Consider the following 22,396-nt stretch of genomic DNA (forward strand, 5'->3'; position numbering starts at 1 on the left):
CTTGCTTTTATCACGCATTTGATATTTATCCAGGTTGATAGTTAATTTTAACTGTATTTTTTTGCATTTACCTATACATATTTAAATTATTCATTCCTCTACTGATGAATATTTTGGTTTCAAATTTTTCAGTTGCAAATAATATCACAGTATTTTTGTACATCTCCTTGTGCACGTATGGTTTCTATAAGACATATATCCAGAGGTGGAGCTGGTGGATCTAGGAATATGTCATCTCCAATCTTATTCATAATCTTGCCAAAGTGTTCTCCAAAGTGACTGAACTAATTTACTCTATGTGGCAATATCTTCTAAGAGTTCCAAGATATTCTCTGCTTCTTCCTTTAATAACAGATCCTCCAAATTTTAGATGGGCGCATAGCCAACTAAAATATATAGTATCTTTTCTCAAAAATTTTTTTAACTATCTGTGGCCATGTGCCTAAGTTCTGGCCAATGGGATGTAAATAGAAGTCGGGCCACTTCTAGGTGATACTCTTAAAAAGATGAGATGGACCCTCCCCCTTCTTAATTGGTATGTGGATATGATGGCCATAGCTGGAGTAGTTATCATGAAACCAAAGGATGAAGGTGCCTACTAAAGCTGACAGATCAAAAAACTAAAAGAAGCCTGTGTCATAAACATTTTATCAGCTCTATGCTTGGAATGTTACGAGAGAAAAACTTCCACCTCACTAAACCATGTTATAGTTGGATTTTTGTTACAACAGTCAGAACGTGTATCCTAATAAAACACACTCCCATTGGCAGTGTGTAAGAACATATGTTGTTCCGCATCATTGTCAACATTTTTATCAGACCTTAATTTTTGCCAAATCGATATAGGTTTTTGAAATGGTATTCTACTGCTTTAACTTGTATTTTTATGACTCCTAGTGAAGTTGAGTCATCTTTTCATATTTATTGGTCATTCTAGTCTTCTCTTTTGTTAAGTTCCTGTTGATACTTTGCCCATTTTTCCACTGGACTGTACTCTTCTTGTCAACTAAAAGCTTTAAATATTCTGGATATATATATATATATATATATATATATATATATATATATATATCAAAATACTTCTTCCTGACTTAACCTTACTGTTGTGAGCTAACTTCAGTTTTCTTAGCTGTCCAACAAGGAGGTTAACATGGTTTTACAGCATTTTAATTTGAGTATATGTAGACTGGGAACGTAATTCTTAGTTCTGAATATGAAGACATCTTTCAGAAAGCATCCAGAATTCGCAAACATACTTCTAAAATACTACATGATGGATTTTTCTTATAAAAGGCACACAACAATCAAAAAAAAAAAAAAAAGGAATTCCAGAGACTGACACTGTCCTCAAAAAATCGTTAGAACTAAAGGATGTAATAAAGTAGGCAAAGTGAAAGAGAGAGACAGACTGACTCCAAGTAAAAAAAACTTTACTGAAAAGGAAATGTAATCACATTACACTTCATGGCCTTTTGAGTAATATTTACTATCATAAGAAATCTGTCGATTTCTAATTTTAAAATCTGTAAAAAGAAATTAAAAAATCTATAGACAAAACATGTTAATTATGTTTTATAGAAAATGCAAATGCCCGAGCCTTGAGACTGCAGAAAGTATAGATGTGCAAAGTAAAAAGTGAAAGGTAGAGAAGGAATAGAAGAGTAAACGATGATATCTTTATGTTATTAAGGAAGGAGTTGAGATACTGTCTTTAATTGATGGAACAAGGAATAAAGATATGTTATAGAGGTAAACAGTGGAACAAAAAAAAGTGATATAATTACATAAAGAAGGATAGTATAGATGGAATAAGCTAAATCATTACTTAAGACAGTGGAAATCAACAAATGTTAATATTTATAAGTCAGTAACAGAAAGATGTCATTTATACATACTGAGAGGAAGCCAAATGAAAATGCTATTAAAAGTAGTTCTTCCTTGGTACTGTGACTGGGGGTGGGGCAGGGAACTATTGCCTTTTTTTTTGGCCACACCACACAGCTTGCAGGATCTTAGTTCCCCGACCAGGGATTGAACCCAGGCCCATGGCAGTGAAGACGCCAAGTCCTAACCACTGGACCGCCAGGGAAGTTCCCTATTGCTTTTTTTATTTGATCCACATCCGATTTTTAAAAGTGATATGCAATACTTTAAACAAAAATTTACTGTTTCAAAAAGGAACAGTATGGGGCTTCCCTGGTGGTGCAGTGGTTGAGAGTCCGCCTGCCGATGCAGGGGATGCAGGTTCGAGCCCCGGCCCGGGAGGATCCCACATGCCGCGGAGTGGCTGGGCCCGTGGGCCATGGCTGCTGAGCCTGCGCTCCGCAACTGGAGAGGCCACAACAGTGAGAGGCCCGTGTACCGCAAAAAAAAAAAAAAAAAAAAAAGTAACAGTATGAACTCTGTACAAATTTCCAGGGACCATGTAAAAGATTAGGCGCTCTTAGAAATTATGAATTTCTGGAGTTAAATTTTTTTTTTTGGTCTCACTACTTGCTTGCTGACTGAGAAACAGACACCTGAGGTATGCCTGTCAGTATTCTTCTGACAGTTATCACAGCTTTTTTGATTTGAGAATTGAGATCACAGAGATGAACCTATTCAATGCAACATTTATTGCCCACTATGTGCCAGGCACTATGAACCAGAGGTAGAATAAACACCAGGGTAATAAATTTAGTCACCTATTTTAACTGTTTCCAAGATATGACTTCCACCCAAACAATTTACTGGTTGTTCTTACGTTTTACTTTCATGATCTCAACCCTCTTAGAATAATACTGCACTGCCACCAAAACCCTTCTAGGAACTGAAATCCTGATGCTGAACACTATTTATTCCCATCTACAACCTTCAACCCGGTCATAGTGGCCAATTACTGGTTCAACTGCACCACTCTTGTTCCCCGACATCATGCTCCATCAAGGTGACAGATCATTTGCTTGTCCATTATCAAACCTTCCTCTCTGGGACTATCTGGGTTTCCTGCTATTGACAGCTGCTAGATAAATTCCCACAAACATCAGCTTCTATCCAAGAAGCCCCACACTGGTGACCCACAGAAGAAATGGTCTGAAGGTGTGTTTGGCTCATAGTTTCATTTAATTTTAAAAAAAGAACTACCTTTTTGCCAAATTCAAAAAGATTTCTAACTTTTCTAGGAAAATGAAATCGGACAACCCTGACCAAACGTTACACATGGCATGAACCTCATTCAGAAGGGTCAGGACTTCACCACTTTCCAATTGGCTCGTTTCACTCATTTCTACTACCTATCTGGTTCTAGGTATTTTATTAATAGTTTGCAATCCCTAGTCCAGCCTACCTTTATTCTAAATTCGAGCTGATCTTTCACCATGTAGGAAAGGGGAACTTTTTATTCTGGTAGACATCCTATAGGAAAAGTTACTTCTCAAAAATCCTTCGAATCTTCCTGGAAAAGCACAAACTACACTGTTTCTCAGAACAGTTTTGTCCAAGAAACCTTTACCGTTGGAAAGGGTTATTCATTAGCCAATCAATAAGTACCTTCTAAAATCCTGCTTAAAAAAAAAATCCTGCTCAAAAGAACAGCATGAGTTAGTCAGATTTAAACTGCACAATGCTCAAATAAAGGCACATGTCTATCTGAACCGCTAGTCTGCTCTGATGAAATCAACCCACTATTGACAAGTTAGTTGAAGTCAGCAATTATTAAGTGCCTCTCTTTAAGTACTGAGTTGGCCAAAAAGCTCATGCGGCTTTTTCTGTAAGTTACAGAAAAAACCCAAACGAACTTTTTGGCCAACCTAATACCACGCAGCAGCATTCTAGGTTTTAGAAATATAATGAACAAGACACACACTTCCATTCAAGGAGGCTGCACTCCAGTCCAAACAGGCAACATTAACGGTTGAGTACTTGGTGTAATGAAAGCATATATGAAGGTCATCGTGAAGGCTCAGGAATTTTTAAGAGGAAATAACCTCTAAACTAAAATTTGCTAAGTGTAAAGATGAGGATGTCAACCAAGACAAGAGGTAATGGGAGGAGACAGGGTGTTCAGCCTAAGAGAATTGAGAGTTTGAACTGAGTACAAAGGGGAAATGCAAAGAAGTGAAACTGGGAAGATGAGCAGTGGTCAGATTATGAAAGGTCTTCCAAGCCAAATAAAGAAGTAAAACCTGAGTATCACTCTTCACTCCTACCCTTTATGGCACTTCCAATCATTCAAGTTTTATCCTGAGGGAAAAGAGAAGTCATTAAATGAGGAACAGAAAAGAAGCTTAAGAAGCACCAAAAGGAATCATCTAGAGAGCACTGAAGAAGGTAGAAGTTGCTCTGTAAAGACATTATCAAGACAAGCACAGAAAACAAGCACAGACTGGGAGAATACATTTGCAAAAAAAAAATCTGATAAAGGACTTTGTACCCAAAATATAAAAACAGAATTATTAAAACTCAGTAAGGAACCAACCCAATTTAAAAATGGGCCAAAGACCTTAACAGAAACCTTACTAAAGAAGATACATGCATATGAAAAGATGCTACATGTTATATGAAGGAAAAGCACAGTTAAATGAGATACGACTACACACCTATTAGAATGGCCAGTGTCTAGAACACTGACACCACCAAATGCTAGCAAGGATGCAGACCAAGAGGAGCCTGCATACGTTGCTGGTGGGTATGCAAAATGGCATACTCTGGCAGAGTTTGGCCGTTTCTTATAAAACTAAACAATTTTTACTATACAACCCAGCAATTACATTTCTTCACACTTATTCCAAAGGATTTGAAACCTTATGTCAACACAAAAACCTACATATTGATGTTTATAGCTTTACTCATAACTGCCAAAACCTGGAAGCAACCAAGACGTCCTTCAGTAGGTGAATGGATAAACTGGTACATCCAGTTGAATATTATTCAGCACTAAAAAGAAATGAGCTAACAAACCATAAAGACATGGAAGACCCTTAAACACATATTACTGACAGAAGCTTATCTGAGGCTATATACTGTATGATTCCAATTGTACGACATTCTGAAAAAGGTAAAACTATGAAAACAAAAAAAGCTGTGATTGCTAGGGGTGGGAGTCGGGGAGATGAATAGGCAGAGCAGAGAATGTTGAGGGCAGTGAAAACGCTCTGTATATTACAATGATGGATATGTCCCTATACTTTTATTCAAACTCATACAAAGTACATCTAGTGAACCCTATGGTAAACTACAGATCTATAGACTGGGTGATTATGATGTATCAGTGTACATTCATCCATAGTATTAAAAAAAAAAAGTACCATTCTGGTAAATGATGTTGATAATGGGAGAGGCTATGTGTGGGAGCAGAAGGTATATGAGAAATCCTGAACCTTCCTCTCAATTTTGTTGTAAACCTAGAACTGCTCTAAAATATAAAGGAAAAAAAAAAGGCAGTTGGTGGAATTCCAGAGCACAGTAAAAGGGGTTACCATGAAGAATTGGATACTGAGTCCAAAGCAATAAAGGGTGTAAATACAGGTTATTTTATTTTACTGATACGGTATCTAAAAGTTAAAGGCTTTGACTTTTTATTACCTTCATGAATTAGGAAGCAAAGCCATGAGACAGGTACACATATGCCGTGTGCGCTGGCATGGGAAGGAAGCAGACAAGGATTTGAAGACACATGGAACAAATGAGCGGAAAAGGTGACTATATCCTTACACAGAATTGCTTTGCAGCACCATGGGCTCAGCAAAGGTTGAAATGCTTATGTTATCCATCTACAGTGTATTATACCCTATTAGACAACTTGCCAAGTTGTGTGATTGCTTCAGTAGTGTCACTACAACCCATATTCTTCAAAAAATATTAATCATTCACTCAAAAAAACAAAAAAACCACTGAACACCTATTACGTAAGTAGTGTGCCAAAGACTTCAAAAAGGAACTTTCAGGAGTCAGTAAATTAAAGCAGAGGGATAAATGGACAACCTGGAAGAGATGGACAAATTCTTAGAAATGCACAACCTGCCAAGACTGACTCAGGAAGAAATAGAAAATATGAATAGACCAATCACAAGCACTGAAATTGAAACTGTGATTAAAAATCTTCCATCAAACAAAAGCCCAGGACCAGATGGCTTCACAGGCGAATTCTATCAAACATTTAGAGAAGAGCTAACACCCATCCTTCTCAAACTCTTCCAAACAGTATCAGAGGAAGGAACACTCCCAAACTCATTCTACGAGGCCACCATCACCTTGATACCAAAACCAGGCAAGGATGTCACAAAGAAAGAAAACTACAGGCCAATATCACTGATGAACATAGATGCAAAAATCCTCAACAAAATACTAGCAAACAGAATCCAACAGCACATTAAAAGGATCATACACCATGATCAAGTGGGGTTTATTCCAGGAATGCAAGGATTCTTCAATATACGGAAATCAATCAATGTGATACACCATATTAACAAGCTGAAGGAGAAAAACCATATGATCATCTCAATAGATGCAGAGAAAGCTTTCGACAAAATTCAACACCCATTTATGATAAAAACCCTGCAGAAAGTAGGCATAGAGGGAACTTTCCTCAACATCATAAAGGCCATATATGACAAACCCACAGCCAACATTGTCCTCAATGGTGAAAAACTGAAACCATTTCCACTAAGATCAGGAACAAGACAAGGCTGCCCACTCTCACCACTCTTATTCAACATAGTTTTGGAAGTTTTAGCCACAGCAATCAGAGAAGAAAAGGAAATAAAAGGAATCCAAATTGGAAAAGAAGAAGTAAAGCTGTCACTGTTTGCAGATGACATGATACTATACATAGAGAATCCTAAAGATGCTACCGAAAAACTACTAGAACTAATCAATGAATTTGGTAAAGTAGCAGGATACAAAATTAATGTACAGAAATCTCTGGCATTCCTGTACACTAATGATGAAAAATCTGAAAATGAAATCAAGAAAACACTCCCATTTAACATTGCAACAAAAAGAATAAAATATCTAGGAATAAACCTACCTAAGGAGACAAAAGACCTGTATGCAGAAAATTATAAGACACTGATGAAAGAAATTAAAGATGATACAAATAGATGGAGAGATATACCATGCTCCTGGATTGGAAGAATCAATATTGTGAAAATGACTCTACTACCCAAAGCAATCTACAGATTCAATGCAATCCCTATCAAACTACCACTGGAATTTTTCACAGAACTAGAACAAAAAATTTCACAATTTGTTTGGAAAAACAGAAGACCCCGAATAGCCAAAGCAATCTTGAGAACGAAAAACGGAGCTGGAGGAATCAGGCTCCCTGACTTCAGACTATACTACAAAGCTACAGTAATCAAGACAGTGTGGTACTGGCATAAAAACAGAAAGATAGATCAGTGGATCAGGATAGAAAGCCCAGAGATAAACCCACGCACATATGGCCAACCTATCTTTGATAAAGGAGGCAGGAATGTACAGTGGAGAAAGGACAGCCTCTTCAATAAGTGGTGCTGGGAAAACTGGACAGGGACATGTAAAAGTTTGAGATTAGATCATTCCCTAACACCATACACAAAAATAAGCTCAAAATGGATTAAAGACTTAAATGTAAGGCCAGAAACTATCCAACTCTTAGAGGAAAACATAGGTAGGACACTCTATGACATAAATCACAGCAAGATCCTTTTGGACCCACCTCCTAGAGAAATGGAAATAAAAACAAAGATAAACAAATGGGACCTAATGAAACTTCAAAGCTTTTGCACAGCAAAGGAAACCATAAACAAGACCAAAAGACAACCCTCAGAATGGGAGAAAATATTTGCAAATGAAGCAACTGACAAAGGATTAATCTCCAAAATTTATAAACAGCTCATGGAGCTCAATAGCAAAAAAACAAACAACCCAATCCAAAAATGGGCAGAAGACTTAAACAGGCATTTCTCCAAAGAAGATATACAGACTGCCAACAAACACATGAAAGAATGCTCAACATCATTAATCATTAGAGAAATGCAAATCAAAACTACAATGAGATATCATCTCACACCAGTCAGAATGGCCATCATCAAGAAATCTAGAAACAATAAATGCTGGAGAGGGTGTGGAAAAAAGGGAACACTCTTGCACTGCTGGTGGGAATGTGAATTGGTACAGCCACTATGGAGAACAGTATGGAGGTTCCTTAAAAAACTAAAAATAGAACTACCATATGACCCAGCAATCCCACTACTAGGCATATACCCTGAGAAAACCATAATTCAAAAAGAGACATGTACCAAAATGTTCATTGCAGCTCTATTCACAATAGCCCGGAGCTGGAAACAACCTAAGTGTCCATCATCGGATGAATGGATAAAGAAGATGTGGCACATATATACAATGGAATATTACTCAGCCATAAAAAGAAACGAAACTGAGCTATTTGTAATGAGGTGGATAGACCTAGAGTCTGTCATACAGAGTGAAGTAAGTCAGAAAGAGAAAGACAAATACCGTATGCTAACACATATATACGGAATTTAAAAAAAAAAAAAAAAAAGTCATGAAGGACCTAGGGGCAAAACGGGAATAAAGACACAGACCTACTTGAGAATGGACTTGAGGATATGGGGAGGGGGAAGGGTAAGCTGTGACAAAGCGAAAGAGAGGCATGGACATATATACACTACCAAACGTAAGGTAGATAGTGGGAAGCAGCCACAGAGCACAGGGAGATCAGCTCGGTGCTTTGTGACCGCCTGGAGGGGTGGGATGGGGAGGGTGGGAGGGAGGGAGATGCATGAGGGAAGGGATGTGGGAACAGATGTATATGTATGACTGATTCACTTTGTTATAAAGCAGAAACTAATTTAAAAAATTAAAAAAAAAAAAGAAAACAAACTTATGGTTACCAGGGGGTAAGGGGAGGGGGAGGGTTAAATTGGGAGATTGGGATTGACATATACACACTACTGTATATAAAATAGGTAACTAATAAGGACCTACTATATAGCACAGGGAACTCTACTCAATACTCTGTAATGGCCTATATGGGAAAATAATCTTAAAAAGAGTGGATATATGTATATGCATAACTGATTCACTTTGCTGTACACCTGAAACTACCACAACATTGTAAATCAACCATGCTCTAATAAAAATTAATTTAAAAAAATAAAAAATAAAAAAAAATAAAGCAGAGGGATAAGTCATGAGACCAAATGGAACAAATGAGCTTATAAATAACGGTTTTGTTTCAGGTAATGAGCTCACTGATCCTACCTTTCAAACTCCAGGTACAAATAAGCTGGATGAACAGCACACTCACTCTGCCAACTATTAGAAACTGACTATGGAAAACCAGTTTTGGGGAAGGTTTTATAAAGAGTTCAGCTATGTAAAATAGGATTTACCTGGGCCTAACAGAAAGGTTTTTGAAGCAGGGGAGCAGTCTTACTATTGAAAAGTGCCAGAAAAAACTGAGGGATTACAAGACGTTGACCAAGTCAAGTCTGAGATACAGAGGGTTGCCAAAACGTTTTAAGCTAGCCCTTGTGAACAGGAGGAATTCTAGTTTTAACTTGACTGAGTCAATAGCAGTCAGGCCCAATTACCGTTCCTGAATCCTACTACTCCACATCACCAGGACAACAGTGGCACTGAGGAAATGGTGACAGCGTCTGGTGATCTGGTGGTAGACTGTGGATGCTTCTGAAGAGATGTGGAGTCCAAAACGAAACTCTCATCAGTGAAGATCAAAGGCATTCCAATTCCTAGAGGAAATGTATATCCCTAATGTGGTATTCAAGGACCTTTACAGGTACACCTTAAATTTTCTTATTCTCTGCAACTTTCACTCACATACCTCTTTATATTGTTGGGTTTTCTAGTCATTCCCTTAACACTTTTTCACATTTGTCCAAATCCTAACAACTCTTCAAGACCTAGTTCAAATGCCACCTTTTTCCCGACACAAGGCAGGTGGAATTACCGTCCTCCAAACTTCCTCAGAGGGCATTTTCACTTTCTTGTGTTAGCATTTATCCTTAAAACTAAAAAGACTGAAGCTTTCTCAATGCCTTTACCAGATCCTCAATAAACATTTCCTAAATGAACGGTCAGGTGTAGGCTAAACCATGTCTAAGAGTTTAACTTTCAAACCTTTACTTTTTTTGTGCTTAGGTTTGGCATCATCTAACTTCTCCAATGATCATCTAAGCCATAGTAATTCATAACATCAGTTATTCTTGAGTTCTGTTTAGAGCCAGGTTCTTGCCTTCTAACTAGTCCCTATACTGCCCACCAATCCCCCCACCCTCATACAACTTAGAATGAGCTTTTAAAAATCATTTATACTACTCACCAGCTCAAAGTCCTTCAATGACTTCCATTAGAATAAAATTCAAACCATGACGTGTGATTTGGTCTACCTTTCCAAGCTGCACAAAGGCCATCCCAATCTACCACTCATATACACTTTTTGTTCCTCCAAGGTGCTATGCTTTTCCATCTCAGTTTCTGCACATACTATTCCTTCTGCCTGTAATACCCAACAAGACTTTTTGCAATGGCTGGCTTCTTAAATCCTCAACTCCAAGGTCCCTTTTGAGATGTATTCCCTGTCTACCTGTACACAGGAGAGTATCCAAGCATGTCATAGGCATTCATATTTACTAAATGAAATTTTTAGGTTTTCAATAACTGCTTAGCCCGTCCCTAGCCCTGCCATTTCCACTGATCCGTCAGGCAAGGCTAAGTTGTTTCACACAGTAACTTTTTCTCACAAGTCTAGGAAAACTACCATCATTTTAGAGAAGTTAACTTGTTCAAGGTCATACTACTACTAAATGATGGAGAAGGATCTGATTGCAATTTTTTTTTTTTTTTTTTTTTGCGGTACACGGGCCTCTCACTGTTGCGGCCTCCCCCGTTGTGGAGCACAGGCTCCGGACGCGCAGGCTCAGCGGCCATGGCTCACGGGCCCAGCCGCTCCGCGGCATGTGGGATCCTCCCGGACCGGGGCATGAACCCGTGTCCCCTGCATCGGCAGGCGGACTCTCAACCACTGCGCCACCAGGGAAGCCCGCAAGGTCTAATTTTATGCCTATAGTCTAAACCACTATGCTACTCCTGGCTCCATCTACTTGTTCAACCTTAATACCTAATCACAATTACCCCATACCCACCGTCTAAACCTCATTTACCCTTTAAATACTTTCTCCCAATACACATTCCATATTTAATAAAAATAACTTTGTATTCTATTTCCCAAGGTATACCAAAAACTGTTCAGGACAGCTGATGTGTATCATTATAATTCATTCTAAATAAACGGGCTCAGACAAGTATCATAAATAATAAATGAAAAAAATTTTTACTCATCTTTGTTAAGAATAAGCACTCAAATGTTTATTAATGGTCAATCATTACCTTGGAACAAAAAGAGGCTTGCTTTTAATAATGCAGAAGCAAAAATCCTTCAACCTTTAAAAGAAAACACAAATTGAAAATTGCTTCCAATATGAAAATAAAGCACCATTTCTCAAATGGTAGTTTTGGCTTTCCTAAAGCCTAGCAAGCACTCCCAGGTGACCTCAAAAGAGAAAGAAAATAAACACTTCATTGTCTTTTGTGAGCTCTAATAATTACATGGCTCCATACACTAAAGAACACCTAGGAACATCTCTTCCATCCAAACCCTACCAGTAGGCTAAAATTTAATATAGTTAACTACTATAAATGTGGTCATCCATTTTTCTTATGCACTAGCTTCCAGGTGCTATGTCAAAGTGACAAAATGCACTACTACTTGTGTAAGAAAAAATTTTAAATACACCCTGCCCCCCAAAATCCCAAGTATTAACTGCTAGTATTTTGGGGGGGGGGTGCTGCAGGGGGCCCAAGCTGCGGGCTTGCAGGATCTTAGTTCCCTGCCCAGGGATGGAACCCAGGAATTTGGCATTGACAGCGCTGAGTCCTAACAACTTGACTGCCTGGGAATTCCCCCATGATTTTTTTGGGGGGGTCGGCTAGAGTTTTAAAGTTGGTAATAATTTAAAGCTAGTATTTAATTACAACCTTTATATCAGAGAGTTCACTTACTTTAAGGTTATGCCACTAGCCAATATTTTTTTGTTTAGCTAGACCCTTTAATCATACACATAGACTAGCATTTATCCTCCCTTGTTTGTTTTGTTCAGGTCCTCCTTACCATCATATCACACCCCTGTATGACTTGCTCTTCACTTCCCTCCTTGCCAGTACAACGCTGGAGTGAAGCCTGGAGACTGAATGGAGGGAAGGCACCCATCCCCAACCCCCCAACCCCGGTCCCAACCCTTTAAGATCTTGTAACACTTCACAAAACAATGCTATACCAGTTTAGAAAACTGTAGACATATCGCTCAGATATAAATCACCTTCCCTGCTGTAGTAATTAAATGTTTTCACTTTAACCTCTATTTACTCTTCTTATTAATAGTAATGCAGTACCAGGGAGGAGAGATTCCAAAATCTCACCACCTTTTTCTCTTATTTAAAAACCACTCCTTCTATATATGGAATATAAAAGGAAACCAAAAGGAACCATAAAAGGAAACGAAATTGAGTTATTTGTAGTGAGGTGGACGGACCTAGAGTCTGTCATACAGGGCGAAGTTAAGTCAGAAAGAGAAAAACAAATACCGTATGCTAACACATATATATATGGAATCTAAAAAAAAAAGGTCATGAAGAACCTAGGGGCAGGATGGGAATAAAGATGTAGACCTACTAGAGAATGGACTTGAGGACATGGGGAGGGGGAAGGGTAAGCTAGGACAAAGTGAGAGAGTGGCATGGACATATATACACTACCAAATGTAAAACAGGTAGCTAGTGGGAAGCAGCCACATAGCACAGGGAGATCAGCTCGGTGCTTTGTGACCATCTAGAGGGGTGGGATAGGGAGGGTGGGAGGGAGGGAGACGCAAGAGGGAAGAGATATGGGGATATATGTATATGTATAGCTGATTCACTTTGTTATAAAGCAGAAACTAACACACCATTGTAAAGCAATTATACTCCAATAAAGATGTTATAAAAATAAGAAAAATAAAAAATAAAATAAAAAAAAAACCACTCCTTCCATGAAAATCCAGCATTGGCTTAATATTATACGATGATTCCTACAATATTCCAGAAAGAGCACAAAGATTTCTTTCCCATTTTTGATCAGTTGTCTATTGTCAGCTTTAACTGGAGCTGAAAAACAGAAGGCCTACATAAACCAAAAGTCATCACTGAGTTTTAAGATAGGGAGATTTAAATAATTTTTCTTGAAGATATTTTCTTTGCCCTGAAAAAACCCTGAAATATGAAATTAGTAAAGCACCATACAAAATAAAAAGAAAACAATGCAGACAAAGGAGTAAGGTACATTTCAATTTAATCAGTGTGCACACAAATTTGTAAAAATTCTAGACACATACTTTAAGTCGCAAAGAAGATTCAAGAATTCTTGTTCACATCTAAATATTAGCTTAAACTGTGGAAATTTGGCTACTTATTCTCATCACTATTACATGCATTTAGTTACATACTTACCAAATTTTCAGTGTCTGCTTATCTTTGCTAGGAAAGAACAGAGTTCCTTAGAAATTTACTTCACTTTAAATCTTAAAGACATAAATTGAGGGTCCACACTTTGTGTAGTGCTTATCTAGAATACAACATTACCATTATCACATATTTAAATTATCAAATTTCAGATTTATTTTAGAAGACTATCACTGTTCATACTAAAAAGCATGAGTTGACTTTTTATTATTGGCTTACAAAGATCAAAGCAGGAAATACAATGTGAAAACATCCTTAGATAAACTGACGTTAGCTAGGACGTGGCTAAAAGCTAGAGAGAAAAAGTCCATGTGTTACAATGACAGAAGGGATTTAACAGGGGATCAAGTAACTAGAAATATGCTCAGGCTAATTTTCACTGGTATACACAGTCCCAGAAATCAGTAGTCCAACCCAAGTTTTTCATGCAAGGTTAGAATGATTTAAGAATACATTTGAAATTCTCAAGCCTCACTCAGAGACTCCTGTAAGCAATTAGTCTGCATGACCATTTTGGGCAAGCTTTCCTTCAACTCTATGCCCAGCTTAACTACTCAAGAATCACTGGACAGACAGAAATTCTGGTCTTTAAATTTTAAACCTACGCAACATGGCAACCAAAAGCATTGAGGAAAAAAACCACTTTTGCCTGTCAACTAAAAAAATTTTTAAGTTAAAAAAAAATTTTTTTAACACTAGTTTTGAGTAAAAACATCTTTCCTATCTCACCAGAAAGAAATAATTTACATGTTAAAGTTTTTGCAGTTATATAGTCTATTAACTGAAGGTCAGGAAAAAAGTGAGCCCCAATTATTAGAGAAACATCAGGAGGTAAAATAATCACCTTTTTAACATTCTCGATTCAGGTAATAGAGTGTAGAAACTCATACACTTTGATCAAAGTGTCCAACTTAAGTTAAATTTAAATGGAAAAATAGTGATATATGAAAGTATAAAATAGTACTCACCAGAAAAGCAGCTTTAAAGAGATGGTTTTAAGGAAAACCATTTCCACTGTATCTACGCCATTTCTTATACAGATTAAACTGTGAAAGGCAATGAAACTTAAGCCCTTAGGCAATTTTATATGTTAAAAAACAAGTGGACATCTTATAAAATATATTTTATTATCGGTTGATAAATCAAGGTCTTTATCACCATCCCAGTTTAATAGGAGTAAAAAAATCAGTAGTTGTACGGTCAGACTCACATTATACAACATTACACTTAAGGTGAAGAGGAAGCCATACAGAATAGCAGAATGGTTCAGGTAGGCTTGTATAAACTAAATTGTATACTTTCTTCTTCTTTCCTCAGTATTTAAAATTTTTATCAACATAAGAGCACAATATTTAAAGGTTAAAGAAAATCTCTGAAGGATGGTTCAAGACAACAATGAACGCTGGTAGAACCAATGAAACTAATAAAAACTTTCATAACCTGTTATGTCCTCACTGCTCCTCAAAAGGAATACACAAAGAATGTGTCTAGATTTCTTGATGGGTAGTCAGCTTTCATCTGAATATTAAAAAGGTTCTTCTTAGTTCAAATTAAAATGAACCCACAGTGGTGGTGCACCAACAGGTTATAGTTTACAAAAAGGATGAACAAAATTAGTACTTACAGCAAGAGTTACTAAAAACATCTAAGAACAAAAAAGCAGTATAAAAATATATTCTGGCATACGACTGCACACCATTTATCGCTACTAGAGGTGAGGAAACTTGACTTTTTATCTGTTGATTCATACTGTAAAAAGTTAAAAGGTAAGTATGAGTACCAAGGAGTGGCTTAAGTAGGAGACCCTGGACCCAAACCCCCTGCACTCCATATACCAACATGAGCATATAGCCAATTAAAACTTTCAGTCTTCCTTCTATGTACAACATATCTATTTAGGTTTAACCGTAACCCAATAATAAAGGAGCAGTATTACACCTTTATTACAACTAAGGTGAGCAAACCTAGAGCTACTTTGGCCCAAGTACTGAGTGTTTAAGAAGTGTCCAATGTCATACTCACATTTAAGTAACTGCACAGCTTTCTTCCTGGTGTGGGTTATATGGATATGTTTGAAAAAAATAGGAACATCAGGTACTTACAGATTAAACTAACCTGTACTGGCAGGGCTGTGGGATTTTTCTTCTCTACCAGTAAGTAGCAAATGCTGAAATTCTGCTGCTAGTTAACAAAAACACAAATTGTATTAAACTAAGGAGTTCAATTCATAGCTTAAAAAGTCAATGTGCATAAAATTTCCTCAGAGCCTGACATTACTACATTAAAAAAAATTTCCCTGTCTTACAAAAAGTACCTTATATTGGCTACTAAATTTAGAGTGACCTTATGAGAATCAGTTAATAATACTGTATATCCCTTGGACACCTCTCAATTTAAATAAATTATATATTCCAGTATGTGTACTATAAAGATATGGATTACTCTAAAAGGAGAGGGGGGTACATATATCTAGGAAAAAAAATCTCTGCATGATAATTTCTACTTTAAGTACATGTAGACACATCCCACAGAAACAAGTAATTTCTAATATTTTAAATTCAACTTCTAAAATACTTGACTTCATTTCCATATATTAAAGGTTTTCAATTTTAAAAGCATGGGCTAAAAAGTACATTCTATTGCTTCTCCTAGAAGTACACTAACAAGCTAATAGCTAAAAGGCAGGGTATGCTCAGTAACTAAATCTCCCATGTTTTCCTAACTCAAACTTACAGAAATTTTTAATAACGTTTCCCTTGGTCCACTTGCGTAGTTAAGCAGACTTGTTTTATTAGTAGAAACTGGAAAATGACGTGGCAAACCTTGTTTATTTTCATCTGATTGCCAAATTATTTATAAATAAAAATATTAAGAATGAGCTACATTATAATAAATGATTTGATGAAATCTTGCATAACAAATGTAAACCAAGACCAAAATACTATTACCTTTCATTACATTTAAGGTTCTTAAAAGTCTAACAATACTGTACAATGGCCTCTCACCCAAATCACTACTGGTTTGTGTGTAGTAAGCTGGGCAAACAACATTCTTCATTTTTATCCAAGTTGAGCATCAATGAATTTCACTGCCAGTTCCTCACATTTAAACAAAAATGAAGGCATACGTTTCTTAACTATAATAATGGTAAAAAAAAAAAAAAAAAAAAAAACAGACACAGTAAGAATGCCAAAAGGCCTGGAGAATTCCAATAAAGGACTTCCCCTTTTTTACAAACAAAGCATTACACAAACCCGACCAAACACACAGCACATTACTGAAACTGTGCCGTATTACAACCTTACATACCATTACAGCATTTGGAATTAATGGCTGGGGTCCAAGTAATCAATAGTTAAAACAGTTTACTCACATGTATCTTCTCTGTAGTTAATGTGCCCAAAATTACAACATATACACAAACATATATTCTCATGATAAAGCTGATTATTTGCCTCCTAAAGAACCTAACCATGAACCAGTCTTCATTTATAATACAGTGTTCAATTTGCTTCAAATAGAAATAGTTCAAATTAGCTTCAGTGAAGATCTCCTTTGGGTCTCCAATTTCTGCCTTAATATGATTTCTATATCCTGACTCCTAAAATGTAATTTCCCCTGAGAATATACATCAGATTAGTTGAATAGACTTAAAGAGAGATGGTTCAAAAATTTCAAACTAATACAGTTTCAAGCTATTATTTTTCCAGAGTTGGGAAGAAAATGAAAAGCTTTCTTTTATGGCCAAATTATTATGCAAAAATGTATGAAGTCCACAGCAAGAAAAACAATGCTTATAAAAAGCAATTCTCCTCTGAGCCTTACTGAAGAAATCTAGTTTTTTAAAAAATGATACTTTCAAACTTATTTTCCTACAAAAATGCCAAGTAAGAACATGAAAACACTTGGAAATGTTGGAGATACTTAAAGTATTAGGGAGCTCAAACTGAGGTCCTGCTTTCCCCATTTGCTATGTATTAGTTTGAATTAGGTTCATAACAGGGGATGCCTAAGAGCCAAGATATTAAAAGTATAGTTCTGAAATTCAACATTTATTACAAAATTATGAATATCCACTATGTGCATGACACTATATATAACATCATTAAAGTAGCTGCTTATTTTGCCAAGAAATATCAGATGATTGCTATACTATTAAAACAAAAGATCATTTATTAAAATGATTCAGATGACAGAAAACAAAATACTGAGAAAGAAGGCTAAAAAGGAGTAACCTATACTAATATTCAAATCATGAGATAACCAGCAGAAGTGGGAGAATGTTTACTTACAAAACTCTGCCTTATAGTCAATAGTCTTATAATGAATCTCTTCTTTTAGAAGATTTCCATAAAAGAGTAAGAAAACCAGTTTCATTTTGGAATAACATACAAAGGTTATTCAATAAGGTAGATAAATACCGCCTTTAAAAAAAGACATACTTGATTTACACAAAATTTCAGGGAACATGTTTACTACTTTTTAAAAAATCCCCGAACTGATACAAGTGTCAGTTTACTTAAACAAAATTTCATCTCAGTAAAGAAGTGACTTCAACATTTCCTTTCAGTAATTTACCAAGTTTTACCTGTGGATATAATAGATACCTGAAAGTTAAGTAATTCTCAAAACTGTATTTGTCTGAGTCAGAGGACTACAAAGATTGAAGAACCTACATCTTAGATATCTGTATCACCTTCAACAAATTATGTCACCCTTAGAAAATCCCTCCCACCCCAGTACTCAAGCATTTAAGAGGGTATTTCAATTATAATTATTTCAATGATCACTATTAGAATTAGGACAAGCAACTTCACTCTTGAATATTTCAGTATATTGGGGAATGATGGATGCAATAGAAAACAACTCCAGCTGAGGAGTCTTAAAAGATGCAGTTATTGAGCAGGTAGTAAAATATTCCAGTGGAATTTTTTTGTTGTGACACAATTCTTTTTTTCAAACAATATCTTTTTTCCATGATTCAGTTACAGAGAAAAGCTTATATTCTAATTACAGAGGTGAAAATTTGGAATTCATTTAATTCATATTTCTTCTTTATGCTCCCAAGAATTAAAACCACAGAGAAACACAAGCCTGGGTTTGCTAAACATTGTACTGTAAGTGAACTGTTACTGTTCAGAGGAAAATGCTATCTGCATAAAACAGTGGCTTTAACACGGGAAGGAACAAAAGTAATCCAAGTTAATGTTTTGGCCTCTCTTCCAGTTCCCCCGTTACTTGCCCACTACAACATACACACATAAACACAACTTTTTCCACCAAATAAAAGCAATTTTTAGTTGGAAACAAACACGGATGTTTTTCATGTGTGCATATTGCATCAAATATTGTTCAGTAAGGATAAAAATGAAACTCAAAATAATCATTCCAAAACCACAATTCAATATACTAAACTTTACTATGTGAAACAATTTCAGTTTTTGGCTGCCTGAAAATTTGTAATCCATCCATACTGATACGTGTGTAATACCCAGACTCTTATTATATCAAATGTGTAGTGTATACGCATACATACCACACATACACACCATCTTCCCACTTTTCACAGGGCTCTACATTAACATTTGCTCTAATGTGGTGAGATTTGGAAATATTAAAAATCACAAGTATTTCCAGATGACCTTTCAACCTTAACGTTCAATGCATAACTTTGGGATTAAAAATGCAGATTTCAGTATCCAGTGGCATTTCCAATGATTATTATCCTTGAGGTTAAATTTAATAGTTTGAGGAGAAAATAACCAGTAAGATTTTCCTAAAAGTGAAAGGGAAAATTTGAATGAAACATTTCATGCCTCCAAATCAAGAACGTCAAATTTTGTCAATTTACTCAAGTTCAATATAAATAACACCAGCTTTACTGAGGCTGTTAAATATTATGTAACACAAAGTTAATTACGTAAAATTACATATGTCAAATACTTTTTTCTGTTTATTAACACCACAGTCAAACGTGAATATTAATATAGAGCCTTCTCTGCCAAAAGAGTATAAAAATCCTAAATTTAATTAAATTTAGGGGCCTTCACCAAACTTGCTGCAAGTTTGGGGACATGAATATCCAACAGCCATAAAGCTGTGAAAGCCCCTATAAGGAATAAAATAAATCCCACTTGCCTCAGAGTGAACAGGGCAACACTGAGACTCAGCCTCAGCCTGTCCTATGGCAGGGCTATAGGAAGAAGAAAATTTTAATTTTAGAAAAACATTACCCAATTTATTTAAGACATGCATTAAAAAAAATCCCAATGATCAAGCAAGCAAAGGAAAAAAGAGTAGCTCTTAAAAAAAAAAAAAATCTACTGTCCATTATAATTCCACTCTGAGCCCATACTTTTACTGGGAATCTCGCCCACCCCTGCAAATAACTAAATTTAATTAAACTGAGTTTAAGTTCAGTATGTGACTTGATCAGTGGAACAGGAGTGCTCAAAGAATATTTACCCCATTCCTAACAGTAAAAGTGTGAAAGATTGCTAAAATAGTAAGTATTCAAATCAAATGATATCCAGCAGTCACTCAAAAGTTGATCCTCACCTGCTGGTCTTGTTACTGTCATACACACAATAGAAACTAGTGCCAGACAAAAATCGTTTTTGTTTTTTTAAAGAAAGTGGTAACAGTGGATATAAGGTAGAGCCAAAACTGGCAGCCCCATTAATCTTACAACTTCCTAAATTATGGCAATCACAATGCCTGCCGGTATATACCAAGTCCCCAAAGCTGTCTTCTGTGAGGGCAGATGAAGTTTATTTCAACTCAACTCCATCTATTCTTTAAGAAAGCGTTAAGTCAGAGTTAATTATTTCAACATAATTTGTTCCACTCGTGATTTAACCACATCATGGACCCCAGAAGCAATTAGGTAAAAGATATTTTCTAGAAGCTTAATTACGCTCTGATGCATGCACAAATTACACATTAAATATACCAAATGGGCACCATCTGAGCCATATACCTACAAAATACAAGAGGAGATGAATGATGTGCCTAAGTGTTGTGCATAACATTTTGAATTAACTTTTATTTATTTATTTATTTTTAAATAAATTTATTTATTAATTTGTTTTTATTTTTGGCTGTATTGGGTCTTTGTTGCTGCTCATGGGCTTTCTCTAGTTGAGGCAAGCAGGGGCTACTCTTCGTTGCGGTACGCGGGCTTCTCATCGTCTTGGCTTCTCTTGTTGCAGAGCACAGGCTCTAGAGTGCAGGCTCAGTTGCTCCGTGGCATGTGGGATCTTCCCGGGCCAGGGCTCGAACCCATGTCCCCTGCATTGGCAGGCGGATTCCCAACCACTGCGCCACCAGGGGAAGCCCTGAATTAACTTTTAATTAGAATTCTATCACTTCTTTAAAAGTGGCAATATTTTCTCCTTTCTGACCTCAGAAAGCAACAAACCTCAATATATTGGTTCTCTTTCCATCAAATGCAAATCAAGCTCTGCATAATTTTTGAAACATTACTAACCCATTTTTTTCCTCTTCCTGATCCCTCTCCCCCACTGCTATAATCCATTCGTAGTTTGTTGATAAGCCTGTACATGAAATGCTTGAGAGATATTTGGTGTGGGAGAATATTTCCTATTTAATAATTCTAAATTATGCCATTTTTACCATAAAAGATTTTCAACACAGGTCTTTCTTTGGCAGTATGATAAACATGCTGCCAAATCTAAGAAGTATATGATAATTTCAAAACTATTTACGTAGACAGGCGTTTGGTGAGAAAGGGGTACAGACTTGGCTGCTGGCAGCAGGAAGAAATGCATTCTTGGCAATACATGCATGTTGCCTTTTCAAACTATGAAATTTTTTGACCCTCAAAAATAGCACAGGAGCTGTAAAACCACTGGAGCAAAATAGATTTAAAATAACACTCAGCTTTGTTAATACTTACAATGTTTTGTTTAAGATGAATGACTTTTTTTACTTGTCACTTATATACACTCTGTTATGATAATTAAAACATCTTTCAGTATTTTCTTATATGGCTAAAGCTTTCTTTTGTTTAAACAAAACTTCAGATTCTGTGCATTATACCTACACCTTCACATAAAGGTTATAAAGAAATGTTATTTTCTTAGCTGTCTTAACTTTATATTGAGGAAAACTAAACCTGAGTTCATAATATATTAATAATTATACTTTGTACAGATCATTGATAGTCATAAAAGTACTCTGCAAAAATGAAGATCAAAAAAATGGATGCCAAAAAGAGGTCAACAAGGCTATTAATATATGAGACTTGCAACGTAAGATACTGAATAATAGCAGTCATCTCTACAGCAAAGTTCTCCACAGAACACAGTTGAACATTCAAATTTCCAAGGATGAAAAGGTTAACAGTAAAAAGCCATTTAGGCTTAATAATAACAGAAGGCAGCCATTTAATCAAAGAAATAATGTAATCTTCCAGGAACATAATAAAATAAAAAATTTCAAATCCATCTGTTAACCATCTTAACAGAGGCACATTTAGATTCTCATAATAACATTAGAATATATACCAGTCATTAACAGTACAGAAGGCTATTACTGCATGCACCTAAGCTTCTAGAAGTTTGCACCTGAAAAGCTTCTGAGGTCCACACAGTACCGCAGTCTCAAAAATAATCAGAAGGAAATGAATGGGTCTGGCACTAGGCTCTAAACATCAGCAGGAAGGAAGGAATATTAAGGTTTACATTTCAAATATCTATGATAGCTAACATATATTGACACACCAAGGGGGTGGAAAGGTGACACAATACAAAGATTTCATACCCATGTAATGACTCATACGTATATCTAAGTTTTTCTGTCAACTGAAGCACTA

Source organism: Mesoplodon bidens (assembly GCF_964165515.1).
Source record: "Mesoplodon bidens genome assembly, chromosome: 19".
In the NCBI taxonomy this organism is placed as follows: Eukaryota; Metazoa; Chordata; class Mammalia; order Artiodactyla; family Ziphiidae; genus Mesoplodon; species Mesoplodon bidens.